This window comes from Crinia signifera, chromosome 3, assembly GCF_055691185.1.
Source record: "Crinia signifera chromosome 3, ASM5569118v1, whole genome shotgun sequence".
Classification (NCBI taxonomy): Eukaryota; Metazoa; Chordata; class Amphibia; order Anura; family Myobatrachidae; genus Crinia; species Crinia signifera.
The window spans coordinates 137,174,431-137,189,689 of record NC_139219.1 but is presented as its reverse complement, the minus strand read 5'-3'; positions in this window follow the sequence as shown (position 1 = coordinate 137,189,689).

The following is a 15,259-nucleotide window of genomic DNA, read 5'->3' as shown; positions in this document are numbered from 1 at the left end:
ATTGTGCTATATATTTTTTATATAACTGAAAGAGATAGAGAGAGATAGAGAGAGATAGAGAGGCCTAGTGCTATATTTTGTGCTGCTGCAGTGTGATAGAGAGAGATAGAGAGAGAGAGATAGAGAGAGAGATAGTGACAGATTGTGCTATATATTTTTTATATAACTGAAAGAGATAGAGAGAGATAGAGAGAGATAGAGAGGCCTAGTGCTATATTTTGTGCTGCTGCAGTGTGATAGAGCTATAGATAGATAGAGAGAGATAGAGAGAGAGAGATAGAGAGATAGTGACAGATTGTGCTATATATTTTTTATATAACTGCTGCAGTGTCATAGAGTGATAGATAGTGAGAGATAGAGAGAGATAGTGATAGAGTGCTAAATTTTGTGTCGGCTGCCCCCGCCTTTTTGTGCTGATCACTATATCTGAGGTGATCAGCAACTTTTTGGGGGTACAGAGGTTTTTTTTTTTTATATATACCTGTCAGTACCACCAAAGGTTGTGCACCTGCTGCCCCTCACTGGTAATCAGTGTCGCATCACTGATCACCTTTTTTTATTTTTTGTGAGTGCTGTGGGGTCTTTTTTACATTTTTTTTTTACACACACTGTGATTTTGTGTGTGTCCTGTGGCCACTGTGCACTGATCAGTGACGTACATCACTGATCAGCTTTTTCGGCATAGGGTTGATCTATTTTTTTTTTTTTTTGATCAAATTCCTGTTGCCTTTGAGCGCTGTTCAGTGACGGACGTTACTGACCAACATCTGTGCTCAATTTTTGGCGCAGGACCTTTTTTTTTTTTTTTAACCCCTTCCATTTTTTTTTTTTTTAACCCCTTCCATTTTTTTTTTTTTTAACCCCTTCCATTTTTTTTTTTTTGAACCCTTCAATTTTTTTTTTTTTGTATTTTTTTTTTCTGCACTACATACACAATACACACTACATACCCCCTGGGTTGAAATAAAGTTTGTACCCCCCCCTACACTATACACGTGTTGAAACATTTCACTACCAGTAACACAAAAATATAAATGGCATCCCAAATGTCATCCCAAATGTCGTCCCAGTCATCCAGGAGAATGTATTCGGTGGAGGAGGCATATGCCATGCTTGCATCTGACTCTGACACAGCCAGTGAGGCAAGCGGGGAATTTGAAGGATTTGTCTTAAGCTCCTCTTCCTCCTCTGATGATGAGGGACCCCCTCAAAGACGCCCCCGTAGAGCAGCTGAGACCCCCCCCCCCAATAATTGATCTCGTATGGACCCCACCACCAGACAATTTTGAGCCCCAGGTTCCTGAGTTTTTGGCCATCCCAGGAATCCAATTTGATTCAACAGGTCTCAGAGAAATTGACTTTTTCAAATTATTTTTCTCTGATGATTTTATAAATTTAATGGTGGACCAAACTAATTTATATGCCCAGCAGTTTATTGCTCAAAACCCCACGTCATCATTTGCTAGGTGGACCCCTGTAGATGCAGTAGAGATGATGACGTTTTGGGGTCTGGTGTTACATATGGGCATAGTAAAAAAGCCACAAATTAGGCAATATTGGAGTACAGATGTTCTGTACAGCACCCCATTTCACCGTATGGCCATGCCCCGGGCTCGTTTTGAGGCAATCCATAAATTTATACATTACACCGATAATGCACAGTGCCCACCCAGAGATGATCCCACCTTTGACAGGCTATTCAAAGTCAGGCCGGTCATTGATCATTTCAGTGCCAAATTTGCAGAGCTATACATCCCTGATAAATGTATTAGTATCGACGAGTCCCTTATACATTTTAAAGGAAGGGTTAAATTCCGCCAGTACCTTCCCAGTAAGAGGGCAAGGTATGGCATAAAAATGTATAAGCTGTGTGAAAGCACCACAGGGTACACCCACAAGTTTAGGGTATATGAAGGGAAGGATTCAAGAATTGAACCACCAGAATGCCCCCCCTCCCTCGTAGGTGTTAGTGGAAAAATTGTCTGGGATTTAATGCACCCCTTCCTGGATAAGGGTTATCACCTCTATGTGGATAACTTTTACACCAGCATCCCCCTGTTTAAGGCCCTTGGTTCAAGAGGTACAGCAGCTTGCGGTACTGTGCGCAAGAACCAAAGAGGCCTCCCCAAAACGCACATTGCCCAAGTAATGAGAAGGGGTGAAAGCAGGGGAATATGCACCGAAAATATGTTGTTGGTCAAATATAAGGACAAGAGGGATGTCCTTATACTGACAACAATTCATGGAGACAGTACCACCTCCATCCCTGTACGAGGTACCAGTACCCACACCTCCAAACCAAATTGTATCCTAGATTACAATAAGTACATGGGCGGAGTGGATCTTTCAGATCAGGTACTAAAGCCGTACAGTGCCCTGCGGAAAACAAATATCTGGTACAAGAAGCTGGCCGTGTATATCATCCAGATGGCACTGTATAACGCTTACGTGCTATTCCGTTCTACCGGCCAGAGGGGGACATTTATGCACTTTCAAGAGGAAGTCATAAAGAGCCTAACATTTGGGAATCAGCAGGCAGAGGGCCCCAGTACTTCTAGTACTGGCCCCCGTATTGTACCAGGGCAGCATTTTCCCAACGAAATCCCCTCCACTGCAAGAAAGGGCAGGACACAAAAAAGGTGCAAAGTTTGTTATAAAAAGGGAATAAGAAAGGAAACTATTTTCCACTGTGAAACTTGCCCCGACAAACCCGGCCTATGTATAAAGGAGTGCTTTAAAATATACCACACATCTATGGATTATTAGGTTCATCATTTCACCGTGCTTCGGGGGTCTTGCTAATGCCACATAGCACCCACCATTCATTCCACCAGAATCTGAGCTGCAAAATCCAAAAATCACTCCTTCCCTTCTGAGTCCTGCCATGCACCCAACTGGTATTTTTTGGTCACATGTGAGGCATTGCCGTACTCTGGAGAAATGGGGGCACAGATTTTGGGGTGCTTTGTCTCCTTCATTCCTTGTGAAAATGAAAAATTTTGAGCCAGAAGTACATTTTTGTGTAAAAAAATGTATTTTTTTCATTTTCACTGCCCAGTTGTACCAAAATTGATGAAACCCCTGGGGGTTTGAAATGTACACTATACCCCTAGATGAATTCCCTGAGGGGTGTAGTTTGCAAAATGGGGTGACTTGTGGGGGGGTTCCACTGTATTGGTAATGCAACATAGCACCCACCATTCATTCCACCAAAATCTTTGCTGCAAAATCCAAAAATCACTCCTTCCCTTCTGAGTCCTGCCATGCACCCAACTGGTATTTTTTGGTCACATGTGAGGCATTGCCGTACTCTGGAGAAATGGGGGCACAGATTTTGGGGTGCTTTGTCTCCTTCATTCCTTGTGAAAATGAAAAATTTTGAGCCAGAAGTACATTTTTGTGTAAAAAAATGTATTTTTTTCATTTTCACTGCCCAGTTGTACCAAAATTGATGAAACCCCTGGGGGTTTGAAATGTACACTATACCCCTAGATGAATTCCCTGAGGGGTGTACTTTGCAAAATGGGGTGACTTGTGGGGGGGTTCCACTGTATTGGTAATGCAACATAGCACCCACCATTCATTCCACCAAAATCTGTGCTCCAAAATCCAAAAATCACTCCTTCCCTTCTGAGTCCTGCCATGCACCCAACTGGTATTTTTTGGTCACATGTGAGGCATTGCCGTACTCGGGAGAAATTGGGGCACAGATTTTGGGGTGCTTTGTCTCCTTCATTCCTTGTGAAAATGATAAATTTTGAGCCAGAACTGCATGTTTGTGTAAAAAAATGTAATTTTCCATTTTCACATCCCAGTTATACCAAAATTGGTGAAACCCCTGGGGGTTTGAAATGTACACTATACCCCTAGATGAATTCCCTGAGGGGTGTAGTTTGCAAAATGGGGTCACTTGTGGGGGGGTTCCACTGTATTGGTGCTTGGGGGGTCTTGCTAATGCGACATAGCACCCACCAAAATTCCACCAGAATCTGAGCTGCAAAATCCAAAAATCACTCCTTCCCTTCTAAGTCCTGCCATGCACCCAACTGGTATTTTTTGGTCACATGTGAGGCATTGCCGTACTCGGGAGAAATTGGGGCACAGATTTTGGGGTGCTTTGTCTCCTTCATTCCTTGTGAAAATGAAAAATTTTGAGCCAGAACTGCATGTTTGTGTAAAAAAATGTAATTTTCCATTTTCACATCCCAGTTGTACCAAAATTGGTGAAACCCCTGGGGGTTTGAAATGTACACTATACCCCTAGATGAATTCCCTGAGGGGTGTACTTTGCAAAATGGGGTGACTTGTGGGGGGGTTCCACTGTATTGGTGCTTGGGGGGTCTTGCTAATGCGACATAGCACCCACCAAAAAACCACCAGAATCTGAGCTGCAAAATCTAAAAATCACTCCTTCCCTTCTAAGTCCTGCCATGCACCCAACTGGTATTTTTTGGTCACATGTGAGGCATTGCCGTACTCTGGAGAAATTGGGGCACAGATTTTGGGGTGCATTGTCTCCTTCATTCCTTGTGAAAATGAAAAATTTTGAGCCAGAACTGCATGTTTGTGTAAAAAAATGTAATTTTCCATTTTCACATCCCAGTTGTACCAAAATTGGTGAAACCCCTGGGGGTTTGAAATGTACACTATACCCCTAGATGAATTCCCTGAGGGGTGTACTTTGCAAAATGGGGTGACTTGTGGGGGGGTTCCACTGTATTGGTGCTTTGGGAGTCTTGCTAATGCAACATAGCACCCACCATTCATTCCACCAAAATCTTTGCTGCAAAATCCAAAAATCACTCCTTCCCTTCTGAGTCCTGCCATGCACCCAACTGGTATTTTTTGGTCACATGTGAGGCATTGCCGTACTCGGGAGAAATTGGGGCACAGATTTTGGGGTGCATTGTCTCCTTCATTCCTTGTGAAAATGAAAAATTTTGAGCCAGAACTGCATGTTTGTGTAAAAAAATGTAATTTTCCATTTTCACATCCCAGTTGTACCAAAATTGGTGAAACCCCTGGGGGTTTGAAATGTACACTATACCCCTAGATGAATTCCCTGAGGGGTGTACTTTGCAAAATGGGGTGACTTGTGGGGGGGTTCCACTGTATTGGTGCTTGGGGGGTCTTGCTAATGCGACATAGCACCCACCAAAAAACCACCAGAATCTGAGCTGCAAAATCTAAAAATCACTCCTTCCCTTCTAAGTCCTGCCATGCACCCAACTGGTATTTTTTGGTCACATGTGAGGCATTGCCGTACTCTGGAGAAATTGGGGCACAGATTTTGGGGTGCATTGTCTCCTTCATTCCTTGTGAAAATGAAAAATTTTGAGCCAGAACTGCATGTTTGTGTAAAAAAATGTAATTTTCCATTTTCACATCCCAGTTGTACCAAAATTGGTGAAACCCCTGGGGGTTTGAAATGTACACTATACCCCTAGATGAATTCCCTGAGGGGTGTACTTTGCAAAATGGGGTGACTTGTGGGGGGGTTCCACTGTATTGGTGCTTTGGGAGTCTTGCTAATGCAACATAGCACCCACCATTCATTCCACCGAAATCTTTGCTGCAAAATCCAAAAATCACTCCTTCCCTTCTGAGTCCTGCCATGCACCCAACTGGTATTTTTTGGTCACATGTGAGGCATTGCCGTACTCGGGAGAAATTGGGGCACAGATTTTGGGGTGCTTTGTCTCCTTCATTCCTTGTGAAAATGAAAAATTTTGAGCCAGAACTGCATGTTTGTGTAAAAAAATGTAATTTTCCATTTTCACATCCCAGTTGTACCAAAATTGGTGAAACCCCTGGGGGTTTGAAATGTACACTATACCCCTAGATGAATTCCCTGAGGGGTGTACTTTGCAAAATGGGGTGACTTGTGGGGGGGTTCCACTGTATTGGTGCAACATAGCACCCACCATTCATTCCACCAAAATCTGTGCTGCAAAATCCAAAAATCACTCCTTCCCTTCTGAGTCCTGCCATGCACCCAACTGGTATTTTTTGGTCACATGTGAGGCATTGCCGTACTCGGGAGAAATTGGGGCACAGATTTTGGGGTGCTTTGTCTCCTTCATTCCTTGTGAAAATGAAAAATTTTGAGCCAGAACTGCATGTTTGTGTAAAAAAATGTAATTTTTCATTTTCACATCCCAGTTGTACCAAAATTGGTGAAACCCCTGGGGGTTTGAAATGTACACTATACCCCTAGATGAATTCCCTGAGGGGTGTAGATTGCAAAATGGGGTGACTTGTGGGGGAGGTTCCTAACTTTTAGCACTTATGGTGCCTAGAAACCTACATGGTGCCTAAAAAAAAATCTCATAAAAAGGAGGCTCCAAAATCAAGTAGGTGCTCCTTCTATTATGAAGCCTGTGGTTTGGTCAACGTGCACACTAGGGCCACATATAGGATATTTTTGAAAACAAAAGAATTGGGGGAATCAATTTTTAGTCACATTTCTCTAGTAAAATCTACTGTATTCGTTAGAAAAATGTATTAAAATTGAAACTCTGCAAAAAAAAAGAAATTTTGAAATTTCACCTACACTTTGTTTTAATTCCTGTGAAACACCTAAAGGGTTAACAAACTTCCAAAATGCTGTTTTGAATACTGTGAGGGGTGCAGTTTTTGAAATGGCATCATTTATGGGGGTGTCTCACATACAAGTCCCTCAAAGTCACATCAGAACTGAACTGGTCCCTAAAAAAATCAGTGTTTGAAATTTTCATGAAAATTTGAGAATTTGCTATTCATATTGTAAGCCTCCTAGTGTCCAAAAAAATTAAAAGGAAGTTGAAATAATGATGGAAACATAAAGTAGACATATGGTCTATGTTAGTTATTAACTATTTTGAGTGGTATGATTATTTGTCTCACAAGCAGAAAATTTAACATTTTGCAAATTGCAAAATTTTCCATTTTTTCACGATATTTTGGTATTTTTCACAAAAAAACACAGACTGTATCGACGAAAATTTACCACTAACTTGAAGTACAATGTGTCACGAGAAAACAATCTCAAAATCACTGGGATAAGTAAAAGCAAAAAAAAGTTATCCCCACTTAAGTGAGACATGTCAGATTTGAAAAAAAGGGCTCTGTCATGAAGGCACAAACTGGCTCTGTCATGAAGGGGTTAAAGATATGATAAATTAGGCATCCACCACACAAATACAAAGGAGCTTTATTTTTACCCTGTGATCTACTGTAGTATACTGCTAAGATATACCCCCCAACACACAACTTTATATCAATCGACACATTGTTAAAACTGCACCTTCGTGGTGGATTCAAACACTTTTCAATGTCAAAGTTTTAATTGCCACCTTTTTAAAAAAAAAAAAAAACTCGCCCAGTGGGGCGTGCTACCTTAAAAAACACACAAATGTGTGTCCCTGGGCCGGGCAGCACTGCTCAACACTATGTCAGCCGCTGCCTGGCCCTGCACCCCAGTGCCACAGCCCTGCACCCGGCGACCCGGCATGTCAGTAGCTGGCGCCAGAGACTTGTATAGAAAAGGTGGAGGGGAGGAGGAGGGAGGACGAGGTGTGGCAGAGTAGAGGGAGCTGAGCAGTGCTGAAGCTGCCTGAGTTCAGCGATAGAACTCAGCAGCACTGCCCAGCTCTAAACAGTGGCATTCCCGAGAATTTTCCGGGCTTGCCAGACTGGACACTGAGGCACAGCCCAGAAAATTCTCGCCACTTAAGGGGTTAATGCTTCTCTTATAAAAGAGGTTGATACAGAAAAAAATATGTGTCCTCCTACATTCTTGCTGCAGTCACGTTAAAGAGCCCTTCTAGTCGTGCCATGCTATGGTTTTTATGTGACTTTTTCATTTTACCATATATACTCGAGTATAAGCCGACTTTTTCAGCACACTTTTTATGCTGAAAAAGCACCTCCTTGGCTTATACTAGGGTGAATACGGTAACTGTAGTTTAGACTTTGAGGAAGTGGAGCTGCAGGCCTAATGCTCCTTCCTACAGCCTTATTCCCCTCTAACTGCGCTGTACCTGCTCAGTTTGGGCTCCATCGGATAGCCAGATGTCCCCTGAGTATAAAATTTCAAGTCTGGGCACTAGGCGCTGAATATGGTGCCTGCAGCAACAAATCACTAAAGTTACTCCCCCAGTAACGGAAACATAGGTTGAAATATAAAAGGTAAGTGATTTTTTGCGCTGGACCTGTTCCAAAAGACACCGTGAGGTGAAAATAAGGTGATAAATGAATAAAAGAAAATAATACTCTCCTTGTGTGGAGTTTCTTCGCCTCCCAGGGGGCTCTCCAATTTTTGATATGATGGAGATATATAAAAGATAAGATATATAATATAGTGTGATATTGTCACAAAATTTTATTCATACATAAAAAAAATTTTTTTCACAACCATAAAACTGTATATATATATATATATATATATATATATATATATACAAAGCAACCCTGTTGCTATATGAGAAACATTAAAATTGGAGGTTTACCAGAATCTGGATTTTTCTGCACCTGTAGAATAGGTGGTGTTAATTCTCACAATCTACTGGTTCTCCGGAAAAACCATAGGTCTCAGGTGCCCCAAAAGATCCAGGTCTGGTCAAACTCCTTATATAGTGATACACTCCAGGCTGCTGCAACGCGTATCGGGACCAAGTGTCCCTTCCTCAGGCAGTATACTGAAGAGTGGCTCACTTCCTATATTTATACCTGTCATATGGATTACATTCAGGTCAAAAGGTCACACATCCTGTCCTAAGCAGCAATCTTGTGAGATTTAAGATTGCTGCTTAGGACAGGATGTGTGACCTTATCTTTCATATATCTCCATCATATCAAAAATTGGAGAGCCCCCTGGGAGGCGAAGAAACTCCACACAAGGAGAGTATTATTTTCTTTTATTCATTTATCACCTTATTTTCACCTCACGGTGTCTTTTGGAACAGGTCCAGCGCAAAAAATCACTTACCAGATGTCCCCTGAGCATGCGGCCTACCATGACTGATAAGCCGGGGCCTAAATTTCGGAGCCAGGCCGGGAATCTGTCTCCATGCCGAAAATCGCAGACTTTTACAGCCAGCGCTGCACCTACTGACCCTGGACCTTGAGGGACTGACTACCCTGCTAAGGTTTACCTGGTGCCTGGCTCCCTGTACACACTGATGGGCACTGGAGAGAGGTGAGAGGCATTGTGGAGGACTTGCTTCCTTCACAGTGACAGCAGCCATCTTTAGCTCAATCACTTTCTCCTCACTGTTAACCCCTGTACCATGGGTCCCACAACTTGAACCTCCCCTCAGTGTCAGTGTGTGTGTGTCAGTGTGCCCCTATGCCCTGTAGTGTGTGTGTGTGTCAGTGTGCCCCATGCCCTGTAGTGTGTGTCAGTGTGACCCTATGCCCTGTAGTGTGTGTGTGTGTGTGTGTGTGTGTGTGTCAGTGTTCCCCTATGCCCTGTAGTGTGTGTGTGTGTCAGTGTGCTCCTATGCCCTGTAGTGTGTGTCAGTGTACCCCTATGCCCTGTAGTGTGTGTGTCAGTGTGCCCCTATGCGCTGTAGTGTGTGTGTGTGTCAGTGTGCCCCTATGCCCAGTAGTGTGTGTCAGTGTGACCCTATGTCCTGTAGTGTGTGTGGGTGTGTCAGTGTTCCCCTATGCCCTGTAGTGTGTGTGTGTGTGTGTGTCAGTGTGCACCTATGCCCTTTAGTGTGTTTGTCAATGTGCCCCTATGCCCTGTAGTGTGTGTGTGTGTGTGTGTGTGTCAGTGTGCCCCTATGCCCTGTAGTGTGTGTCAGTGTGCCCCCTATACCCTGTAGTGTGTGTGTCAGTGTGCCCCTATGCCCTGTAGTGTGTGTCAGTGTGCCCCTATGCCCTGTAGTGTGTGTGTGTGTGTCAGTGTGCCCCTAGACCCTGTGTATTTTCCACCCTAGGCTTATACTCGAGTCAATAAGTTTTCCCATTTTTTGTGGCAAAATTAGGTGCCTCAGCTTATATTCGGGTCGACTTATACTCGCGTATATACAGTATTTTCATTTTTCATCTTATTCGCATTGCTATGCATATAGGAAGCGCAAGAGTCCAAAATGCATACAAAATATACATTACAATTTTTCACTATAAAACACTGTATTGTTGTATGCAAATAGAACCAAAAGAATATCGGCATGTCACATATAATTTTAGTCAGCAGAAGCTTAAATTGTATTTTGAGCAAAAAAACCCCACCAACCTTAGCACAGTTGCCCATGAACTTCTGGCTTATTCCTGCAAGGCATCTAGTGGTGCATGGCATATTGAGGCTAAATGTACTGTTTGACACATCTGTGCTAATGCCTTCTTATTCTCAGAAAGCAGGAATAGGGAATGAAGGAGGGATATATGTCTTACTCAATTATAGGAAGTTTCTGTTCAATTATTTCTCATAAATCCTTGGTTCATGCTGATGTTGAAAGCCAGCCACTTCAAATTAGTTGGCTTCATCCTGTTCATTTACTTAGTGGCTGCTGTGATGTTGTCTTGATGTCAGCAACATTTAGTATTTGTTGTGTGCATTCAGTTCTTTGTACGCTCCATCTAGCAGTCATTCTCATACCAGAGACATTGCTAAAATGTTGTCCCACCTAGATAGCTAAAGGGCATGCTGTTAGCATGAAGGAAATACTGCATCACCCTTTTAATACATGGAGAACTGTAAGAGCAGTGTTTGATACAATTTCCCCTATACCATCATTGTTGGTCAGATTACACACTTCTACTGTATTTGCAAATGCTGTTTCTGTTGATAGTTCAGAATGTAGGTATGTTTGTATTTGTGTATTAGAAGGTTCAGATGGAGCTGGTCCCAGCTTTGCAGGGGATGGCGGAAGAATCACCAGCCGCCAGCCGCCATCTGATCTGCGAAAGGGGACGCTCGCGCACGAGATGCGCGCACGTCCCCTTTCGACGGCGCATTCCCCCGGGTCCCCGCCGGCTTGCCGGCGGTCACCCGGGGTCCTTACCGCCTCCCCACTCTCCCACCTAACCCTGTCCATCTCCCTGAAGTGGAGACGGACAGGGTTCCCGTCGCCCCGCCGCCCAGAAACTGTTTGATACAATTTCCCCTATATCATCATTGTTGGTCAGATTACACACTTCTACTGTATTTGCAAATGCTGTTTCTGTTGATAGTTCAGAATGTAGGTATGTTTGTATTTGTGTATTAGAAGGTTCAGATGGAGCTGGTCCCAGCTTTGCAGGGGGTGGCGGAAGAATCACCAGCCGCCATCCCCCGCCAGCCGCCATCTGATCTGCGAAAGGGGACGCTCGCGCACGAGATGCGTGCACGTCCCCTTTCGACGGCGCTTCCCCCGGGTCCCCGCCAGCTTGCCGGCGGTCACCCGGGGTCCTTACCGCCTCCCCACTCTCCCACCTAACCCTATCCATCTCCCTGAAGTGGAGACGGACAGGGTTCCCGTCGCCCCGCCACCCAGAAACTGAGATGTGCATGCGCGTGAGACGCACGCGCGTCTCAGTCAGATGGAGCGCCTCGCCTCTGGCGGATCACCAGCGGAGACAATCTGGCGATTCGCCAGCAAGAGGGAGGCTGGCTCCATCTGTAGTTAAAGAATTTGACACTGCTGCAGGTTTCCTACATGGGGTTGTTATAAGATCCTAATATCCAGGATGCCAATGGTCAAAATACTGAGAGCAGCATCCTAAATGTCATAATTCTGACACATTTTACAAGTACTGTAACCTGAAACCACCAGCACACCCACTGTGTTGACTATGATGGCACTCCCTCACTGAGGACACCATTAGCACCCACACATAGAGGACACTGCTGGCACCACTGGTACCCCTGCACTGAGGACACTGTCAGCACCCCTGCAGTGAGGACATTGATGACACTCCTAAAAACACACTACCGGCTGATCTGACTTTGATTTAATGTCCTTAAAACAAGTCAAAATGAGGCTCAGTAGTGTGTGTGGCCTCCACGTGCCTGTATGACCTCCCTACAATGCCTGGGCATGCTCCTAATGAGGTGGAGGGTGGTCGCCTGAGGGATCTCCATTCAGCCCTGGACTAAAGCATCTGCCAACTCCTGGACAGTCTGTGGAGCAACGTGGCATTGGTGGATGGAGCAAGACATGATGTCCCAGATGTGCTCAATTGGATTCAGGTCTGAGGAACAGGCGGGCCAGTTCATATCATCAATGCCTTCATCTTGCAGGAACTGCTGACACACTCCAGCCACATGAGGTCTAGCATTGTCTCGCATTAGGAGGATACCACGGCCAACCGCACCAGCATATGGTCTCACAAGGGATCTGAGGATCTCATCTTGGTAGCTAATGGCAGTCAGGTTACCTCTAGTGAGCACATGGAGGGCTGTACGGCTCCCAAAGAAATGCCACCCCACACCAATACTGACGCACTGCCAAACCGGTCATGCTGGAGGATGTTGCAGGCAGCAAAACATTTTCCTTGGCATCTCCAGACTCTGTCATGTCTGTCACGTGCTCAGTGTGAACCTGCTTTCACCTGTGAAGAGCACAGGGTGCCAGTGGTGAATTTGCTAATCTTGGTGTTCTCTGGCAAATATCAAACTTACTGCACGGTGTTGGACTGTAAGCACAACCCCCACCTGTGGACGTCCGGCCCTCATACAATGCTCATGGAGTCTGTTTCTGACCATTTGAGTAGACACATGCACATTTGTGGCCTGCTGGAGATCATTTTGCAGGGTTCTGGCAGTGCTCCTCCTTTTCCTCCTTGCACAAAGGCGAGGTAGCGGTCCTGCTGCTGGGTTGTTGCCCTCCTACGTCCTCCTCCATTCCTGATGTACTGGCCTGTCTCCTGGTAGTGCCTCCATGCTCTGGCAACTATGCTGACAGACACAGCAAGCCTTCTTGCCACAGCTCGCATTGATGTGCCATGCTGGATGAGCTGCACTACCTGAGCCACTTGTGTGGGTTGTAGACTCCATCTCATGCTGCCACTATAGTGAAAGCACCACCAGCTTTCAAAAGTGACCAAAACATCAGCCAAAAGCATAGGAGCTGAGAAGTGGTCTGTGGTCACCACCTGCAGAACAACTCCTCTTGCTAATTGCCTATAATTTCCACCTGTTGTCTATTCCATTTGCACAACAGCATGCAAAATTGATTGTCAATCAGTGTTGCTTCCTAAGTGGACAGTTTGATTTCACAGAAGTGTGAATGACTTGTAGTTACATTGTGTTGTTTAAGTGTTCCCTTTATTTTTTTGAGCAGTGTATAAGTGGTTTATTTGTCTATAGAAAGTCCATATAACACAGAACAAATGTATTTCCATTATCTATTTGATATTGCAATTGGTTGGTGTCAGGAAAGCAAATTCCTATTTTGGGAATACAATTGATGTTTCCATCTATTTGAACTTAATTACTACATTGATGTTTTATTTCCACCTGTGCTTTATCAGTTTGAGATAGTTTTATTAATCATTTTGTCTAGATTAATATGACAATTTACAACTATTACTGTCAAACGTCTTGGGGCTTTGCAAGCCCATATACTAATATTACCCTTTTCCTGTAACAAATCCATTCATATACATTACCAGTGTTATTTTCTGGTGTAGAACTGTCTTGTATTCTACAATTGAAGAGATTAATGTACTGCATTGAGCCAATCTTTCAAACTACTGAAAAATCTGCTTTTTCCAGATCTACATTTTTATATTATATATATATATATATATATATATATATATACATATATATATATATATATATATATAGAGAGAGAGAGAGAGAGAGAGAGAGAGAGAAAGTGGAATGACCGCACTCTCACCCAAATGGAGACAGCAGTGGGGTGCCCAGCAAGGGTACATGCAACAGCATGCCCCAAGAAATAAACAAAGAGTATCCACACCAGGAGGTATGGAAGCAGAGCACTCTCCTAAATCACGGATCAGCGTTTTTCAATAGGACATCATGTAGTCAGCGGCGCAGGAACAGCCTGGACAAGGGCAGGGTCAGACCCTGCCCTTGTCCAGGCTGTTCCTGCGCCGCTGACTACATGATGTCCTATTGAAAAACGCTGATCCGTGATTTAGGAGAGTGCTCTGCTTCCATACCTCCTGGTGTGGATACTCTTTGTTTATATATATATATATATATATATATATATATATATATATATATATATATATATATATATATATATATACAGTAATCCCCGAAGGGTTGGGATTGTTTAGTCGACCATAACTAGGTCGACAAGCATTAGGTCAACACCACTAGGTCAACATGCAGCAAAGTCGACATGGGTTAAGGCGACATGGGTCAAGGTCGACATGGATCTAGGTCAACATGGGTGTAGGTCGAAATGTCATTAGGTCGACATTAGCGTTATGTCGACATGGGCTAGGTCAACAGTCAAAAGGTCGACATGGGGTTTTTCACAGTTTTTTTACCCAAATGTTGACACAGTTGATATGGACACAGTTTGAAGTGCAACGCATCCCCTCGCATCATTCGCAATGCTTCGGGCACAGTGCCTCACTACAATCGGCACCGTATTTTATTCTCCCACCACACCCTAGTGGATCGTAGGGCATGAAATACCGCCTGTCGGCACGTCGGCTCAAAAAACAATGAGAAACCCCATGTCGACCGAACGCTAGTGTCGACCTAATGTCATGCCGACCTATACCCATGTCGACCTAGATCCATGTTGACCTAAATCCATGTCGACATTGCTGCATGTCGATCTAGTGGTGTCGACCCAATGCTTGTCGACCTAGATACTGTAGACCTAATGACGGTATCCCTCCCCGAACTGCAAAGGTCGGAAGATATTTTAATTTACTGTATGAATTTTAGTTTACTACCAAATAAATGTTATAATCTAAAGCTGCATACACAGTATAAGATTGTCTTTCCAATCTTATTGGTAGGAATGAAAATAATAGTAATTTCTGGGAGCAAATGACATTTGAAAGATTGCTACTAAACATGGAAAACATAAAAAAATTGTTATTCATACAAATTGTTTAAACCCTTTTAATGTAGCCAATGCATTCAGATGACTGTTTTTGCTCTTTTACCAGCTTTTGGGAGCAAATGGTTTATTGTAATGTGTTTCCAACGCACCAAAGCACCAAAGACTACCATTAAACACTCTTTGAAAAAACCCTCTGTTAGGGGGCGAAACGTGTTAGAGAAGCCCAGCAAGTGTCTCCCCTATTTCCAGCACCTGCCCCTCTCAGCGCTCACCAAAGCCGCACAGGAGAGTTT